Here is a 16,839-nt window from a genome sequence, read left to right as displayed (position 1 = left end):
TACTGGGGTTCTCCATATTGAGGGTTAGGGGGGGCACGTCTGTGTGAAGGGGAATAATATGGAGGCTCATTATATTCCCTGTGATAGTGTCCCTCGTGATTATACGAACGTCCCCTATTTTGTCCTCTTGTACCCCTCTTACCCCGGGAGTTACCCCTCCCCCTTTATTGATTGCCAGGAGTATGGGGAGTATAGTGTTGTACCTTTTGTGGGAAGGATGTAGAATTCTCATCCAATCCTCTGCGTACAGCTTCACTATATGATGTAGAGGGTGTCTCTCTTGTTTGAGACATGGTAGGGTCTACATATTGGACTCCATTTGTAGATTGTGGCTCCATATTAGATGAGTTTTGTAATAATTTTTGCCAGCTAAAAACATTGCCTGTTTTATAATCATTAATATCTCTGGAGTACTTTTTCTGTTTTTTATACTTTTGTTCCCTGTCTTCTTTTTCCAAATGGTTCAGTAGATTGGCTGATAAAGAGTTATACTCGGGAGTATTTTTAAAGGTACCAAGTTTGTCCCTCAACTCCTTAATCTCTTTGTCTAAGAGATTCAATCTGCTGTTCTTCCTAGTAATCAGGAAGCCTAGAAGATTGATCCCGGCTTCATTAAAATATTTAAACCAGGTGTCAAATTCTAGTTCGCCTTGTTGTGGGTGTACGTCCCACCTAAGGCTTCTAGGGACCATGTGTTCTGCAATATACTGTTGCAGAAAAACTAAGTTCCATTGTAGATGGAGTTCGGATGTCATAAAGTTTTTAAGCCTCATGAACATCCCTCCAATCTCAGTGTTACTACCAGTTGCAACAAATACGCCATCTGTATTAACTTTATGAGAGGGGCGATATTCAAAAACATCCATTATGATGATGGAATATGAAACAAAAGAATTGCAGCAATGTATATAACCACCTAGTGTATAACGTAAAATTTGTAACAAAACACTGCGCTAATCTTATCAAAAAATAGAATAAAACAAACACAAAAAAGAGCTGCTAACACATCACCGGGGTATCAAGTGTAAAGTAAACGATATTGTAAAAAACGTGTAGCGCTTCTCATAACATCAATCGGTAGAACTCATAAATCTTTCATGTAAATGTAAGATTACACTGTAGAATAGTGCTCAGAATATGTAAATTTTTGACATAAATTATATATATAAGTGACACAAAGAGTATCCAAGTAAAAAGAAAAAAATAATAAAATTAGCCAAATGGAAGGGCAAAGTCCCAAAACACAAAGTCTTTAGTGTGTGATATCTTGGTATGATCCAAAAACGTGAAACAATTGCACCTCCTTTCTAAGATTCATATATTAGTCATGTACAGTTCCCATCACCAAACGAATTGGAGGCTTACCAGAGATGTTGGATCCTCACAAATTTACATTTGGGGGATCATACAAGCCTTTGCAATTATATGCAAGTCCTCACAGCGGCAGTTCACCAAGGGAGACCCCAAGTATGGATGATCTTGTCACGGGTTACAAGGTGTTTTAACTCCAACCAGATATATCCAAAAAACGGTTTAGGAACATAAGAAAAAGAAGCAGGGACCAAACATAGCGTAATTCCGTTTTTATAGAAATAGATAAAAAATAAAAGTACAAAACTCACATGTATAAAGTGGTTTGTGCGCTTAACAAGATAAAACAAGGTTGCAGCAGAGTCCCGACGTGTTTCGTCGTATAAGACGTCATCTGGGGTACTACTCGGCTGCAGCTTACACACTTAAATACCAAACCCTCAATTAGGCACGAATTCGTTCAGCCCGTGTCACCGGGATTCATTTCCGGTATAGAATGGCCGTCAACCCGCGTTTCACGCCTCGTTATGAACCCGTTCGGATAAACAGGCCTAACGTATATTAAATTAGATTATCCAAAGGTCAACCATTAATATTTATAGTGGACCTCATATAAAAAGTAAGCGTCAGATTGAAAAAACGGCTAAAGCAATGACAAAAAACTGTAAAACAAATCATATTTTTCCGGAAAGACATACAAATGTTTCCGGGTTTAGTATATATTTAAGCCAATCACAGCAACAGCAGTAAAAAGGCACAAACGCAAAGGCGTTCATCACGTTCGTCGATCGGCCAATCAAACAATCTGGTGCCGATGATAGCAAACAGTAAACATTAGTTTGTAACGATAATCTAATCTAATTAATCTGAGATATAGTTGTTAGTATAAAGCTCAACTATCTTTATACCTATTTTCAGGCTGTATATTACAAGGCGTACATACTGACACCCTAGTGACAACATCAAATGTCTATCTGTCACATAACGGCGTCTAAATAATACAAACAAAAAATAAAATATAAAAAACCCTAAAACATCGACCAGAAAATCTTAAGGTATACATTTCTAGTATATAAATAACACTATCTCAACCCTCATTAATGAACGCATTAATATCCCACTCCACATTGAGTCCAAAGGGAAAGTAAGATTTAATCATGTATATCCAGTAAGTCTCCAATCTGGACACGCCCCTGGTCATAGCTCCTCCCCTCCAAGGTGGTGTATATTTATCTATGACCAGGAATTGTGTTCCAGTGGGGTCACTGTTGTGATACTCCTTGAAGTGCCTCGGAACAGTGTGTTTTGAGTCCCTACTCTTTATGAGGGCTATATGTTCCCCCACTCTGATAGCAAAGGTTCTGGTTGTTCTTCCTATATACTGTTTACCGCATGGGCACGTAATTAGGTATACTACATATCTAGTATTACAAGTACAGAATGGTTTGATGGTATGTATTTTATTAGTTACAGATGATGTAAACTCAGTTGTCTTGAATCTCCCAGATGTATTGTGTCTACACACGACACATCTCTTGCACGGAAAAAACCCCGTCATGTTATGAAAAAAAGATGGACGACTGGGTGGATCCAAGACATTGGGGGCAATATGTCTCTGTAAAGATGGCACTCCTCTAAAGAGCACCTTTGCTTGTTCAGGTAATTTAGACGATAAGACTGGGTAGTTTTTCAATATTCCCCAATGTTTGTTTATAATCGTTTTAATCTGTCTATGTTGTAATGAGAAGGATGTCAACATGGACCACTTATAGGTATCATCATGTTCCCGTTGTGGTCTTTCTGCAACAAGATTAACCCTATTAGTATCAATCGCTTTCTGGAGCTCACCGTCCAATAGTTTATTATCATATCCCTTATCCAGAAATTTTTGTTTCAAAATTCCCGCTTGTATTTTAAACGTATTAAGATCAGTACAATTACTTCGTAGATGAAGGAATTGACTGCGTGGTACTGACTTAAGCCACGAGCTATGGTGACAACTATCCAACGGGATAAAGCTATTGCGATCTGTTGCTTTAAAAAAAGGTTTAAACATAAACTGGTTGTTTCTAATCTCTATTTCCAAATCTAAGAAAGTAATCCCAGATGTACTCATCTCAAACGACAATGAGATGCCTCTATCATTATCGTTCAAGACTCTAAAGAATTCTTCCAAAGAATCTGGAGTGCCGTTCCATAGGAGGAGGATGTCGTCTGTGTACCTTGCCCACATGACCAAGGAGGGGTTCTGCAAGGCATAGACGACATCCTCCTCCCACTTGGCCATAAATAGATTCGCAAGGCTAGGGGCAAATTTCGCCCCCATTGCCACGCCTCTTTGTTGTAAATAGTAATTACCATCAAACCAGAAGAAATTGTGTTCTGTAGCAAATTCAAGGAGTTCAATTAAATAGTCACGTTGGAAAGGTGCCAGTGTGTCTTCTGAGTTTAAAAAATACCGAACAGCCTCTATACCTCTCCCATGCGGTATACAAGTGTAGAGAGAAGCTACGTCTGCCGTGGCAATAATATAGTTTTCGTGGAGTGTTATATTTTCAAGTTTTCTAATAGTGGCGCCGGTATCTTTAAGATATGAGGGTGTTTTTTTCACCAAGGGCTGTAAATAGAAATCTATATAGCGGCCTATGCACGACGTGATGGAGTCTATGCCACCAATTATTGGTCTGCCTGGAGGGTTAACAGCATCCTTGTGAATTTTTGGGAGGAAATACATAATGGGGATCTTAGGGGCCATGGGAACCAAAAAAGATTTTTCCTTATTGTTCAAGATCTTCAAATCATACCCTTTTTGTACGAGAACAGCAAGTTGTCTCTTATATACATTCGTAGGGTTATTAGAAAGAGGTTTATAAGTACCCTGTCATAGGAAAGGAGGATCTATTCGCACGTTTAATTGGAAGTTCCTCCAGATCTTTTAATACCAAGTTTTTAAAGATCTTTACAGCCGGAGCCGTAGCAACCGGGGGTATAAACAAAGATGGATTAGCTAACCCTGAATGTACCGTACCAGAAGTAGCCGCTACATAACCTGTTCTAAAGGGATTTGTAGTCAAATATCGTTGAATATTAATTTTTCTAATAAATTTATGTACGTCTATAAATGTATTGAATTTGTTTAATTGTTTGGGGGGTGCATACTTAAGCCCCTTGTCCAAAACAGCTAACTCAGCCTGAGAAAAAGTCTTATTGCTCAGATTAAAAATGCCTTGTCCTGCTAGACCCGCCTTCTTTTTCCTCCTTTGTAATCGTTCTCCCCCTCTGCACCCTCTCTTTGATCTTGACCTCTTTTTATGGGAGGGTATAGGTCCTCGCGAAAATCCTGGCTTCTATGAGTACCATTATACTGATTGTATGTGGGTGGATCATATACACCATTCCTATTATCCAGGTTTGGTGGATCCATCAGTGGGGAGAATCTATTATATGTGGGGACCGCAGTTGTGTTGTAATACTGGGGTCCCCCATATTGAGGGTTAGGGGGGGCACGTCTGGGTGAAGGGGAATAATATGGAGGCTCATTATATTCCCTGTGATAGTGTCCCTCGTGATTATACGAACGTCCCCTATTTTGTCCTCTTGTACCCCTCTTACCCCGGGAGTTACCCCTCCCCCTATATGGATTACCAGGAGTATGGGGAGTATAGTGTTGTACCTTTTGTGGGAAGGATGTAGAATTCTCATCCAATCCTCTGCGTACAGCTTCACTATATGATGTAGAGGGTGTCTCTCTTGTTTGAGACATGGTAGGGTCTACATATTGGACTCCATTTGTAGATTGTGGCTCCATATTAGATGAGTTTTGTAATCATTTTTGCCAGCTAAAAACATTGCCTGTTTTATATTTATTAATATCTCTAGAGTACTTTTTCTGTTTTTATACTTTTGTTCCCTGTCTTCTTTTTCCAAATGGTTCAGTAGATTGGCTGATAAAGAGTTATACTCGGGAGTATTTTTAAAGGTACCAAGTTTGTCCCTCAACTCCTTAATCTCTTTGTCTAAGAGATTCAATCTGCTGTTCTTCCTAGTAATCAGGAAGCCTAGAAGATTGATCCCGGCTTCATTAAAATATTTAAACCAGGTGTCAAATTCTAGTTCGCCTTGTTGTGGGTGTACGTCCCACCTAAGGCTTCTAGGGACCATGTGTTCTGCAATATACTGTTGCAGAAAAACTAAGTCCCATTGTAGATGGAGTTCGGATGTCATAACGTTTTTAAGCCTCATGAACATCCCTCCAATCTCAGTGTTACTACCAGTTGCAACAAATACGCCATCTGTATTAACTTTATGAGAGGCGCGATATTCAAAAACATCCATTATGATGATGGAATATGAAACAAATGAATTGCAGCAATGTGTATAACCACCTAGTGTATAACGTAAAATTTGTAACAAAACACTGCGCTAATCTTATCAAAAAATAGAATAAAACAAACACAAAAAAGAGCTTGCCTTCTACACTTGACCCAACAGCCTATTCGAAAATACAAAAAAACCCTCACGATGCAACTCCTGAACGCCGCCTGGGCCTGCATTCCCACACTGTGGAGGCAGCCTCAGCTCCCATCCAAGGTGCTGAAGAGGCATTTAGTGTTACATGGAGGCCCTGGAGGTATTTTACTGGTACTCGAGACTACATTCGGGAGGTGAGCAGCGCCCCTGTCCCAGAAAAAGACTGAACATCTAACGTTTACCTACGTAGGCCATGTCTGCCCTGGGTGGCATTCCCCCCCCTCCCATTTTGTCTTTATTTTTCTTTTTTTCCCCGCCGCCACCCCCCCTCCTCTCTCTCCGTCTTTGCACTCTCTTCTCCCCCCGTCCTCCCTAAGATCAGGCGAGATTGGATGCTTTCAGAGTGATGTGGCCATAGGCAATCTCTTCAGGCACTCTCAAACCTCTTGACAAACACCAAGATGGTCACTTTGGGAAACAAGCGGAAAAAAAACAGGTCAACGCCAACAACATAAAAAGAAGTCTATGGCACCTGGTATTCCCAGACGGTCTCCCATCCAGGTACTAACAAGGCCCGACTCTTCTTAGCCTCCAACATCAAACGAGATTGGGTGCTTTCAGGGTGATGTGCCCGTAGGCAATCTCTTCAGGCACTTTCAACCCTCTTGACAAACGCCAAGATGGTCACCTTGGGAAAAAAGCAAAAAAAATAAAAATAAGTCGGAAGCTAGAGACAATACGGCCCGTGTCCTCAATTTAATCCATGCAGCGCATGTACAGGGAAGGCCCTTGCTTATGTTGTCAACGGACGCGGTGAAGGCCTTTGACAGGGCGGCCTGGCACTTTATGCAGGCCACCCTGGAACATATAGGTCTTGGCCCCAACATGATGAGCTGGGTAATGTCGCTTTACTCCACGCCGTCAGCAGCGGTACGGGTGAACGAGTGGTGCTCGGACTCTTTCCCCATCACTAATGTGACGAGGCAGGGGTGCCCTCTGTCTCCCCTAATTTTTATTCTGACACTGGAACCACTTATGTGTCACGTTCGGAATGACCCGAATATTACTGGCATATCCAAACCCTTGGCACACCACAAAATTGCGGCGTACGCTGACGATCTAATTTTTTCCGTCTCCAATCCACACATTTTGCTTCCCAATATACTCGCGTCTCTCCGGCGATACGGCAGCCTATCAAACTATTAAATCAATTGCGCCAAGTTGGCTGTAGTGAATATATCGGTCCCGGATGGTGAGGCCAAGAGGCTCCGCTCCGCTTTTCCATTCTACTGGGCTGAAAAATCTATACGTTACCTGGGCGTTGACATCGCAGCGGATTTAGTGTTGAAAATATTTTTTATTGAAACATTTCAAGTGAAAAGAATAAAACAGTAACCATCATGAGGCAAATGCAAGCAGGAACAGTAACAGGACTACATTTACGGGGGGCCGGCTAATGACTATCGGCCACAGCCGGTCCCTGTCGGGAAGCTTGGAGAGTAGGGAAGACGGCCTGCTCTCCGATCCACGAGGCCACAGTAGTGAGAAATACTCATGGGTTACTACATGAGACAATGTTTAATCAATAGCACAAAGAAGACAGAAAGAAAAAGAGAAGAGGAAACGGAAGAGAGGAGCAAAATAGAGAGGAACAAAGTGGTAGAGGGGAAAGCTGAATAGCAAGAAGAGAGGAGAGGGGAGGTAAGGGGGGGGGAAGGAGAAGGGATATGGGTAAGGGGGGTAGGGTAGGAGAGAGAGCCCACAGCGTCCCTATGCGTTCAAGGTTTGGTTCATTAAGGTGTCAGAGGAAGAGAAGTGGAGCCAGATCGACCATTGAGATATAAATTTGGTGTAAGTGTCATTGTCCAGTGCCAACATCTCCTCCATTCTTATGGTGTCATTCATAATGGATACCCACCGTGACAATGGGGGAGTATTCGTCTTCTTCCAATAAGCAGGTATCAGTTGCCTAGCAGAGGACATAAAAAAGCGGAGCAATCTTTGTCTCTGCGATTTAATAGACCTGGGCAGTATTGAGAGTAATGCAATTTTCGGAGAGATAGGAACCGGAGTATCAGCTAAAAGATTATAACATTCAAAAACCTGTGTCCAGAAGGGGCGGATCCTCTCACAGTCCCACCAGACATGTATATAAGTTCCGACTGAAGCTTCACAGCGCCAGCAGGTGGCTGGTGTAGACGGGAAGATTTTGTGTAAAGTAGCAGGGTCTCTGTACCATCTGGACAGTAGCTTGTAGTTCTTTTCTTGAGAGTAGCAGGAGATGGTTGACTTATGTGTGAAATGAAAAGAGGTTTGCCATTCCGGCACAGAGATGTCTTCACCCAAATCCGCAGACCACAGCCTAGTGTAATGTGGGAGTTGATCATGTGCTAAAGTCTGTAGTAAGTTATATAAGGAGGATAGTAGGTGTTTGGGAGTTTCTGGGAGCGAGCACAGTTCCTCGAAGTTGGTAAGCTTGTGATGTATTTGAGAGGAGGAGTGTAGGCGTTTGGTAAATGTGGACACCTGTAGGGCCGTGAGCCAATCTCCGGAGTCTGCCAGGGGGACCGGGGTCCCCTGAGAAGGATGTACAAATGTGCAAGCTTGCGGCCACTCCGCACGCTTAAAGGATCCTAGGGAGGCTACCCCTGTACTTTGTGGTAAAGCAGGATGGTCAAAGAGGGACGTCAGGGGGCCCGGATCAGAGGAGAGGGTGGTGTTTAGCCTGTCTTATACCACAGCTTCAAGGAGGCCAAAGTCAGTGGGGATAAGGATGTCATACAAGAGTAGTCCTGTTTGTAACCCCATAGAAGAGCTTGGAGATCTACAGGAGAAAGGTCCTGTTCAACGGTCACCGAGGCCTTGCAGGGAGGACGGGGGAACCATTCAATGATGCGAGTCATATGAGCAGCTGTATGGTAAGTCTCAAAATCAGGGAGGCCTGTTCCTCCCATAGTCTTCAGAAGTGTAAGCAGTTTAAATTTAACTCTGGGGAGGCCCCTGTTCCACATGAATCTGACGGCTAGCGAACGTAGGGAGATAAAAAATGATTTGGGGACGTGGATAGGGATTGTTTGAAATGAATACAGGAACTTGGGTAGAGTGTCCATCTTTAGGATATTAATCCTTCCGAACCAGGGCAAGGGAGATCCCCCCACTCCTCAAGGTCCTTCCGTATACGGTTAAGCAGGGGAATATAATTCAGGGAAAACAAATTAGCTAGGTTGGAGGGTATAATGACCCCTAGGTAAGAGATCCCCTTGGTCTGCCATTTAAATGAGAAGTTGGATTTTAGAAGGGACAGTGTGGAGGGGGTGAGGGATATGTTGAGGGCTTTTGTCTTAGCAATGTTGATCTTAAAGGTACTATGGACACCAAAACGTTGAAATTCTCTGAGTAGGGATGGTAGGGAGATGTGTGGATTCTGAATATACACAAGGAGGTCATCAGCATACAGGGAAAGTTTGTGATGTGCAGACGGAGTTTGAATACCAAGAATGGAGGGGTTTTGTTGTATGGCACAGGCCAAATGTTCAATGATGATGACAAAGAGGAGGGGGGACAGAGGGCAGCCCTGTTGGGTACCGTTTGCAATGTCAAAGGGGGCCGATGTGGTACCGTTGACTAGGAACGTAGCTGAGGGTCGTGAATATAGGGACATAACTTTAGAGATGCAGGGAGCTCCGAGGCCAAGTTGTTCTAGAGACAGCTGTAGAAACCTCCAGCTGACCCTATCGAAGGCCTTTTCAGCGTCAAAAGATAAGAGGCAAGCTTTCAGGCCTTTACGTTGGATCAGGGAGATAAGATGTATCGTCTTGGTGGTGTTGTCCCTCGCTTCTCTGCCAGGGACAAACCCCACTTGATCATTATGAATAATTTTAGGCAGTAAAGGGGACAGACGGGTAGCCAGAACTTTCGCAAATAGCTTAATATCTATGTTGAGTAGGGATATGGGCCGATAGCTGCTGCACTGGGATGGGTCCTTGCCTGGTTTAGGGATAATAGAGATGTTGGCAGATAAAGATTCCTTGGAGGGGAGGTTAAGACTATCTACCGAGTTAAAGGCCTTTGTCAGAAGGGGTGCAAGTTGGGGGGCAAAAGTCTTGTAGAACCGGGGTGTAAAGCCGTCAGGACCCGGGCATTTTCCCACTTTAAGGGCTTTGATGGCCTGCAAAAATTCAGAAGTAATTAGGGGCTCATCTAGGGATGTCGCGTCTGCATCGTCAATAGTGGGTAAAGCAGTCTCCATAATATAATCCTGTGTGGGGTCGGGAGAGGGGGGGACCGATCGGAAGGGGTTGCACGCGAAAGGTTATAAAGCTGTGAGTAGTATTGCCTGAAGGATTCAGATATCCCAGAGGTGTTAAATGTTTTCTTATAATCCGATTGGACAATAAAGGGGATAGAATGTCGCGGGGGTCTAGGGTGAATAATTCTAGCCAGGTGCTTACCACATTTGTTCGCCAGGGAGTAGAAGTGGTTCCGCGCTTTATCCCTGGCAATTAGGGAGTGCGTGTCTAGGAGCTGGAGTAAGTCTCTGCGGGCGTTGGAAAGCTGGACAAAAACCGTAGGGTCCAGTTCTTTTTTATGAAGGGGTTCAAGGTCCGCTATGGTAGAAAGGAGTTTGCGTATGTCATGAGCTCAGGCTTTCTTAAGGCGGGAGCCGTGTTGTATAAGGGTACCCCGGATCACACATTTGAGTGTGTCCCATTGGTTCAAAGGGGAGGTTGTGTCAGTGGAGTGGTCACCTATGAAATCTTTAATGACTTTAGAGACACCCGCTACGCACACGGTGTCCCACAGCAGATTGTCGTTAAGTCTCCAGCTCGCCCCCCGGCGGGCAGCAGGGGGGCGGACTAGAGTCAGATAGATGGGGGCATGGTCGGACCATAGCAGGTTACCGATCGCCGTTTGGAGAGGCGTGTCTAGAAGTGATTGCGATATGAGAAAGTGGTCCAATCTACTGTAGGAGTTGTGTGAAACTGAAAAATAACTGTAATCCCTTTCTGTGGGATGCTGGACTCGCCAGGCATCCACCAGATGGGAGGAATTGAGGAGTGATTTAATACGTGTCAAGGTGGAATAAGGAACAGAAGACTTACCCGAGGATGTGTCTGCGGATGGGGAGAGGACAATATTGAGATCACCTCCAACAATGAAAGCCGACCCTCCAAAGGAGGATAGTCTGGTGAGGACTGAAGAGAGGAACCGAGCCTGGCCCACGTTCGGCACGTAGATGTTAGCTACTGTGAAAAGAAAATCGTTTAGTTTCAGTTTCAAAAATACATAGCGACCTGAGTCATCTATGAGAGAGTCCAGAACCTCCGGGTTAAAAGATTTATGAAAGGCAACAGATACCCCCTTGGATTTGGCCTGCGGATTAACACTGTGAAACCATTGCGAGTAATACCTATTGCGCAGTGCTGGAATAGCTCCAGCGCGAAAGTGTGTTTCTTGGAGCAGCAGAATTTTCGTACGCTTTTTGTGAAAATGGTAAAGTGTCTGGCTCCGCTTCTCGGGTGTGTTGAAACCTCTACAATTAAAGGAAGCGAAGGTTATTGAATCGTCACTAGCCATGGGGGATCATAGGGGTGGAGCTCAGGATCAATGTGATAAGTGACACTATGGGCAAACCCCATTGGGGTAGGGAACGGGAATAGACGATGGTCATGGGGGGTAAGGGAGGGGGGAAGGGGTGGGAGGGCATAGGCAGAGAGAAGGCGGAGGGGAGAAAAAAAGTAAGAAGAGAGAGAAAAGACGATATAATAACCTTGCATAGGTAGTAGCAACAGTGGTAGGTATGGCAACCCACTCCCAGCACAACAAACAGGGGGAAATGGAACAGAGCATTTGTATACATCAATGGTAGGAGACGGGCCCAATAGGTCAGGCAGAAAAGAGGAGTAGTCAAGACAAAAAAAAAAAAAAAGGCCACTAGGTGGCTCCAAAAGGCAAACATTATAGAGAAAAAAAAGCCTGTCATAAAGGCACAAATCAGTGCACCCCACAGTGATCATAGGAACACCGTGGGGCGTACAACGAAAAACAGAAAGAAGAGAGAAAAAAAAAAAAGGAAGAAAAACCCAGTAAGGGGAGGGGGGGGGGAGGGGTGGAACAAAATCACAGAGCCGGGCAGCTCCCAGCAACCCGGCCCCACGGGTAAACCAAAATCAGTTGCGACCTAAAGAGTAAACCAAAGAACATAATAAGCATAATTATCTTAGTGGTCATCAATAAATGCATTTGTAAACCGGCATAAAATAGAGAACATCTATGAGTCATAGGGGGTAAGGATATGCAGCAGGCCCTACGAAGGAATCAGATTAAACATAACAATAATCTTAAAGTATGTCAAGGGCAACACAGAGGGGACCATTGTAGGCAGTGGATTGCAAAGACAAGTCGTGAGATCCGTCCAGGAACTATCAAAAAAAAAAAAAAAACACAACGAAGCACCCCAACTATAGGGATAGGGAGGAGGGGGGCACAGCAACGGGGGTTGTAAAAAATATATAAAAAACCTGTAAACAAGAGGGTTAATCAGCATGTGAGTTATTCGACCCATACGGGTCCAAGGCCATCACAGGGGAGGACCCCAGTGGCGGGAAAAGAAAACAGGCCCGGGGGGGGAGGGGGCCCACTGGATCGGGTCAGTCGTTGGGATCCTGAAGCTGCGGGGACCGTGGGGTGCGCTTGCGACCTTGCTTCTGCCATTGCGGGGTGTAGGGTAAACCTGGGGTGGTCGGTGTAAACGGCCAGTCGGGTAGTGCGACTTGAGGCAGTTCAAGCGTACTGAGAAATGTAGGCAGGTCCCCCAATGTACGAAATACAACAGTTTTACCCGCATGGTGCACTCGAAGATGGAACGGGAAACGGCATTGGTATTTGATCTGTCTTGCTTGTAGGAGTTGCGTGAGGGGTCGTAAGGATTTCCGCATGGCCAGTGTTTGGCGGGAGAGATCAGGGAGGAGCATGATGGGTGTTTCGTTGAAGAGAATCGACTGCTGCGTGCTGGCGGCCCTCATAATGTTCTCCTTTATTTTGTAGAAATGGACACGGCACAGTGTGTCACGGATGAAGGAGGGGTCAGGGGTGCGGGGACCCGATGTACGGTGCACCCGGTCCAATTCGATCGGGTCATCTTTGGGGCGTTGGAGTATTTGGTTGAAGATAGCCGTCACAGCCGCAGGTAGATCCTTGGGGTCAACCGACTCGGGTATCCCCCGTATACGTATGTTGTTGCGGCGACTGCGGTTTTCAAGGTCGTCCTGCTGGTATGAGAGCTGCTGAAGCAGGACAGTGTGGGTATTGAGGATCCGATCATGCGATTGTACAGTGTCCCGCAGGCCATCTACTGTGCTATCCACATCATCAAAGCGTACCCCCACATCTTTTCTCAAATCAGAGATCTCTTTTCGATATGTTTCCTCGATCCTATGCACACAGTGTTCAAAGTCAGCTTTGGTGGGTAGAGACCTCATGTAGCTGTGCAGGGATCTGATCTGCGATTCCATGTCCCATCCATCCCCCGATCCTAGGGAGGCATTAGAGCGGCTTCTGGTAAGCCTGGGGGAGAGGGCAGTGTCCTCAGAGTGTGAGAGCAGGCTGTGGGGACGCACCTGAAGTAAATGAGAAAGGGTGAGAGAGGGTAAATGAGTACACAAAGATAGCCAGAGCAGAGTCTGTATGCAGAGGGAGTATGAGGCTGCAGGGGATGCTTGGAGCAAGGATGCCTGGAATAGTGGGCCAGGAGAGCAGACTGGGGTCACAATCAAATGTGGATGGAGAACCACAAGTAGATAAATAATTCAAATAAAGTAATCCTCCGTGAGGGGGGGGGGGGGGTGGACGATCAGGCCAGAGCAAGTAGGCAAACCGCGGCCGCAGTTGTAGGCCGGAACGGCCGTGGAGCACTTTCCGGGCAGCAGCTGTAGGAAACCCTGGGGATCCTTAGGCCTCGGAAGGCCGCACTAGGCCGGAGGCGGCCGCGGGCTCCCTGAGGGCCGCGGAAGCCCGAAACCGCCCCAAATGAGACCCGGGCGAGGGGGGAGATGACGGGAGGGGACCGATGACAGCCCCTTACCTCACCCGCCGGCGTGGCTCCGGTGGCTTCAGGCGATCCCGGAGGCCCAAGATACATCGCAGCGGATTTAGCGCAATTGTACCCACTTAATTTTGTCCCTCTCCTGAATAGACTGAAATCTGATTTGGGAAACTAGCATGCTTTAACACTGACCTGGTTCGGGCGCTGTAATGCATTCAAAATGATGGCCCTCCCGCGGATCTTATACTTGTTCCAGACATTACCGATCCGGTTACCCCCAATTTTTTTCATTTCAGACAACTGCAGGTGCTGCTCCGGGACTTTGGTTGGGTGCGCAAACTGCCCAGAGCCCGTTTGCAATTGCTTGCCAGACCAAAGGACAAGGGGGGTCTGGGTCTCCCAGATCTGAGACAATACTACAGAGCGACTCTGCTAGCGAGAGTCGTTGATTGGCATTGTAATGGCCCACACAAGCAGTGGGTGGAGATGGAGATTGAGGATGGATCAATTCCCCTATTGACCTCCCCGTGGCTCCTGTCCTCTCTACCAAAAGACCTCAGAGATCACCCCGTAGTGGGAGCTACATTGGCTGTTGTGCGGAGGTTGTTCCGCTGCACACACATTGCTCCCCTGCCGTCACCAATGACTTGGGTTATAGGTAATCCAGACTTCCCACCGGGATTTACCAACAAGAAACTGCGACAGTTGACAGTGGTGGGGAAACAGCGTCTGGGAGAGGTGTGGCCCTCGGGAGGGCTCCCGACTACGCAAACTGACGCCGAGCTTTCTGACCCTCCGCTTGACTTGTTTAGTGCTTATCAACGTCGTCACTTTCTTCTGGCCATACAAAGGGCCCCCTACACTCCTAGAGACCTGACGCCCTATGAATCCATCTGTCACAAAAGGGAACCTGTGTGACACACCCTCTCCATCCTGTACAACCTATTGAGTAGTCAGGAGGAGGAGTCGACCCCACCATTTATCCACAAATGGTAGAGGGACTTAGGCATCACATTTACCCCACAACAGATAGGGAAGATCCTGACCTTAGTACATAAAGCTTCCATCGCAAACCAATATCAAGAATCAGGATACAAGATAGTCTCACGCTGGTATAGAGTCCCATACCTTCTGAATAAAATGAATAGATCGATCCCGGATGTTTGTTGGAGGTGCAATTCAGATACGGGGACCATGGGACACATTTTCTGGGCATGCCCGACCTTGAGGAACTTTTGGGTGGAGGTGACCGGGACGATAAAAACTCTCACAAATGTAGATAACGCAGACAACCCAGCAGCGTGCCTTCTACACTTGACCGAACAGCCGGTTCGAAAATACAAAAAAACCCTCACGATGCAACTCCTGAACGCCGCCTGGGCCTGCATTCCCACACTGTGGAGGCAGCCTCAGCTCCCATCCAAGGTGCTGTGGTATTCCAAAGTCAATCATATTCTCCGGATGGAAGAATTGACCGCCACCCTTCACAACACTGAAGAGGCATTTAGTGTTACATGGAGGCCCTGGAGGTATTTTACTGGTACTCAAGACTACATTCGGGAGGTGAGCAGCGCCCCTGTCCCAGAAAAAGACTGAACATCTAACGTTTACCTACGCAGGCCATGTCTGCCCTGGGTGGCATTCCCCCCCCTCCCTTTTTGTCTTTATTTTTATTTTTTTCCCCGCCGCCATCCCCCCCCTCCTCTCTCTCCGTCTTTGCACTCTCTTCTCCCGCCATCCTCCCTTTTGACTATGCCTTGTCTCCTTACTAGCCTTCGGGACCCAGAAGAACCCCAGGGTTCTGGACACAACCGGCTCATATTTTACTCTGGTTCACATAGCTCATGATAAGCTGGCTCGCTGTGGTCCCAGTTGTTCTCCATGATTACATTTGTCCGAACGGAGCTGCACTAGTTATACTGTACCACATGTCGGAGGTGGGGTTTCTCTCTTTTCTGCATGAAACTGTAGGACTCCCCTCTGAGAACCCAGAGTTATTTGGCTGCCTATTTTTTGTTACCATGTAATTGTGACCCTGGGTCATGCTGTATGGTTGACTGTTATATTTATGTTGTTCTACTTATACTTAATAAAAGAATAAAAAATAAATAAAAATAAGTCAATGCCAACAACTTAAAAAAAAATCCTATGGCATCGAGAAATCCCAGGCAGTCTCCCATCCAGGTACTAACCAGGTCCCAACCCTGCTTAGCCTCTGAGATCAAATGAGATTTGGCTCTTTCATGGTGATGCAGCCATAGTAGATTTTTTCAGGCACGCTCAACCCTCTTGACAAACTCCAAGATGGTCACCTTGGGAAACAAACAAAAAAAACAAGTCAATGCCAACAACATAAAAAGAAGCCTACAGCACCTAGTATTCCCAGGCGGTCTCCCATCCAGGTATTAACAAGGCGTGACCCTTTCTAGCCTCTGAGATCAGCGGAGATTGGGCGCTTTCAGGGTGATGTGCCCATAGGCAATCTCTTTGGGCACTCTCATCCCTCTTGAAAAATGCCAGGATAGTCACCCTGGGAAACAAGTGAAAAAAAACAGGACAATGCCAACAACATAAAAAGAAGAATACGGCAATAGGTATTCAAAGGCCGTCTCCCATTCAAATACTAACTAGGCCCAACCCTTCTTAGCCTCTGAGATCAGAAGAGATAGGGTGCTTTCAGGGTGATGCGGCTGTAAGCGATCTCTTTAGGCACTCTCAACCCTCTTGACAAATGCCAAGATGATCACCTTGGGAAACAAACAAAAAAAACAGGTCAACACCAACAACATAAAAAGAAGCCTGCGGCATCTGGAAAACCCAGGCGGTCTCCCATCCAGGTACAAACCAGGCCCAACCCTGCTTAGCCTCTGAGACCAAACGAGATTGGGCGCTTTCAGGGTGTTGTGCCCGTAGGCAATTTCTTTGTGCATGCTCAATCCTCTTGACACATGCCAAGATGGTCACCTTGGGAAACAAGGGAAAAAAAACAGGTCAACACCGACAACATAATGAGA

The 16,839-nt window shown here is 45.9% G+C and overlaps 1 pseudogene; it reads right to left on the bottom strand.

Annotated features, from left to right (window-relative positions):
* Positions 1 to 6,301: 6,301 nt before the first annotated feature.
* Positions 6,302 to 6,420, bottom strand: LOC143949740 (5S ribosomal RNA; annotated as a pseudogene).
* Between the last annotated feature and the right edge of the window lie 10,419 nt (positions 6,421 to 16,839).

Source organism: Lithobates pipiens, unplaced genomic scaffold (assembly GCF_037356315.1).
Source record: "Lithobates pipiens isolate NorthernLeopardFrog02 unplaced genomic scaffold, aLitPip1_a1.2 Scaffold_30, whole genome shotgun sequence".
Classification (NCBI taxonomy): domain Eukaryota; kingdom Metazoa; phylum Chordata; class Amphibia; order Anura; family Ranidae; genus Lithobates; species Lithobates pipiens.
The sequence above is the reverse complement of the archived record's forward strand: the minus strand, read 5'-3'. Positions and strand labels throughout refer to the sequence as shown.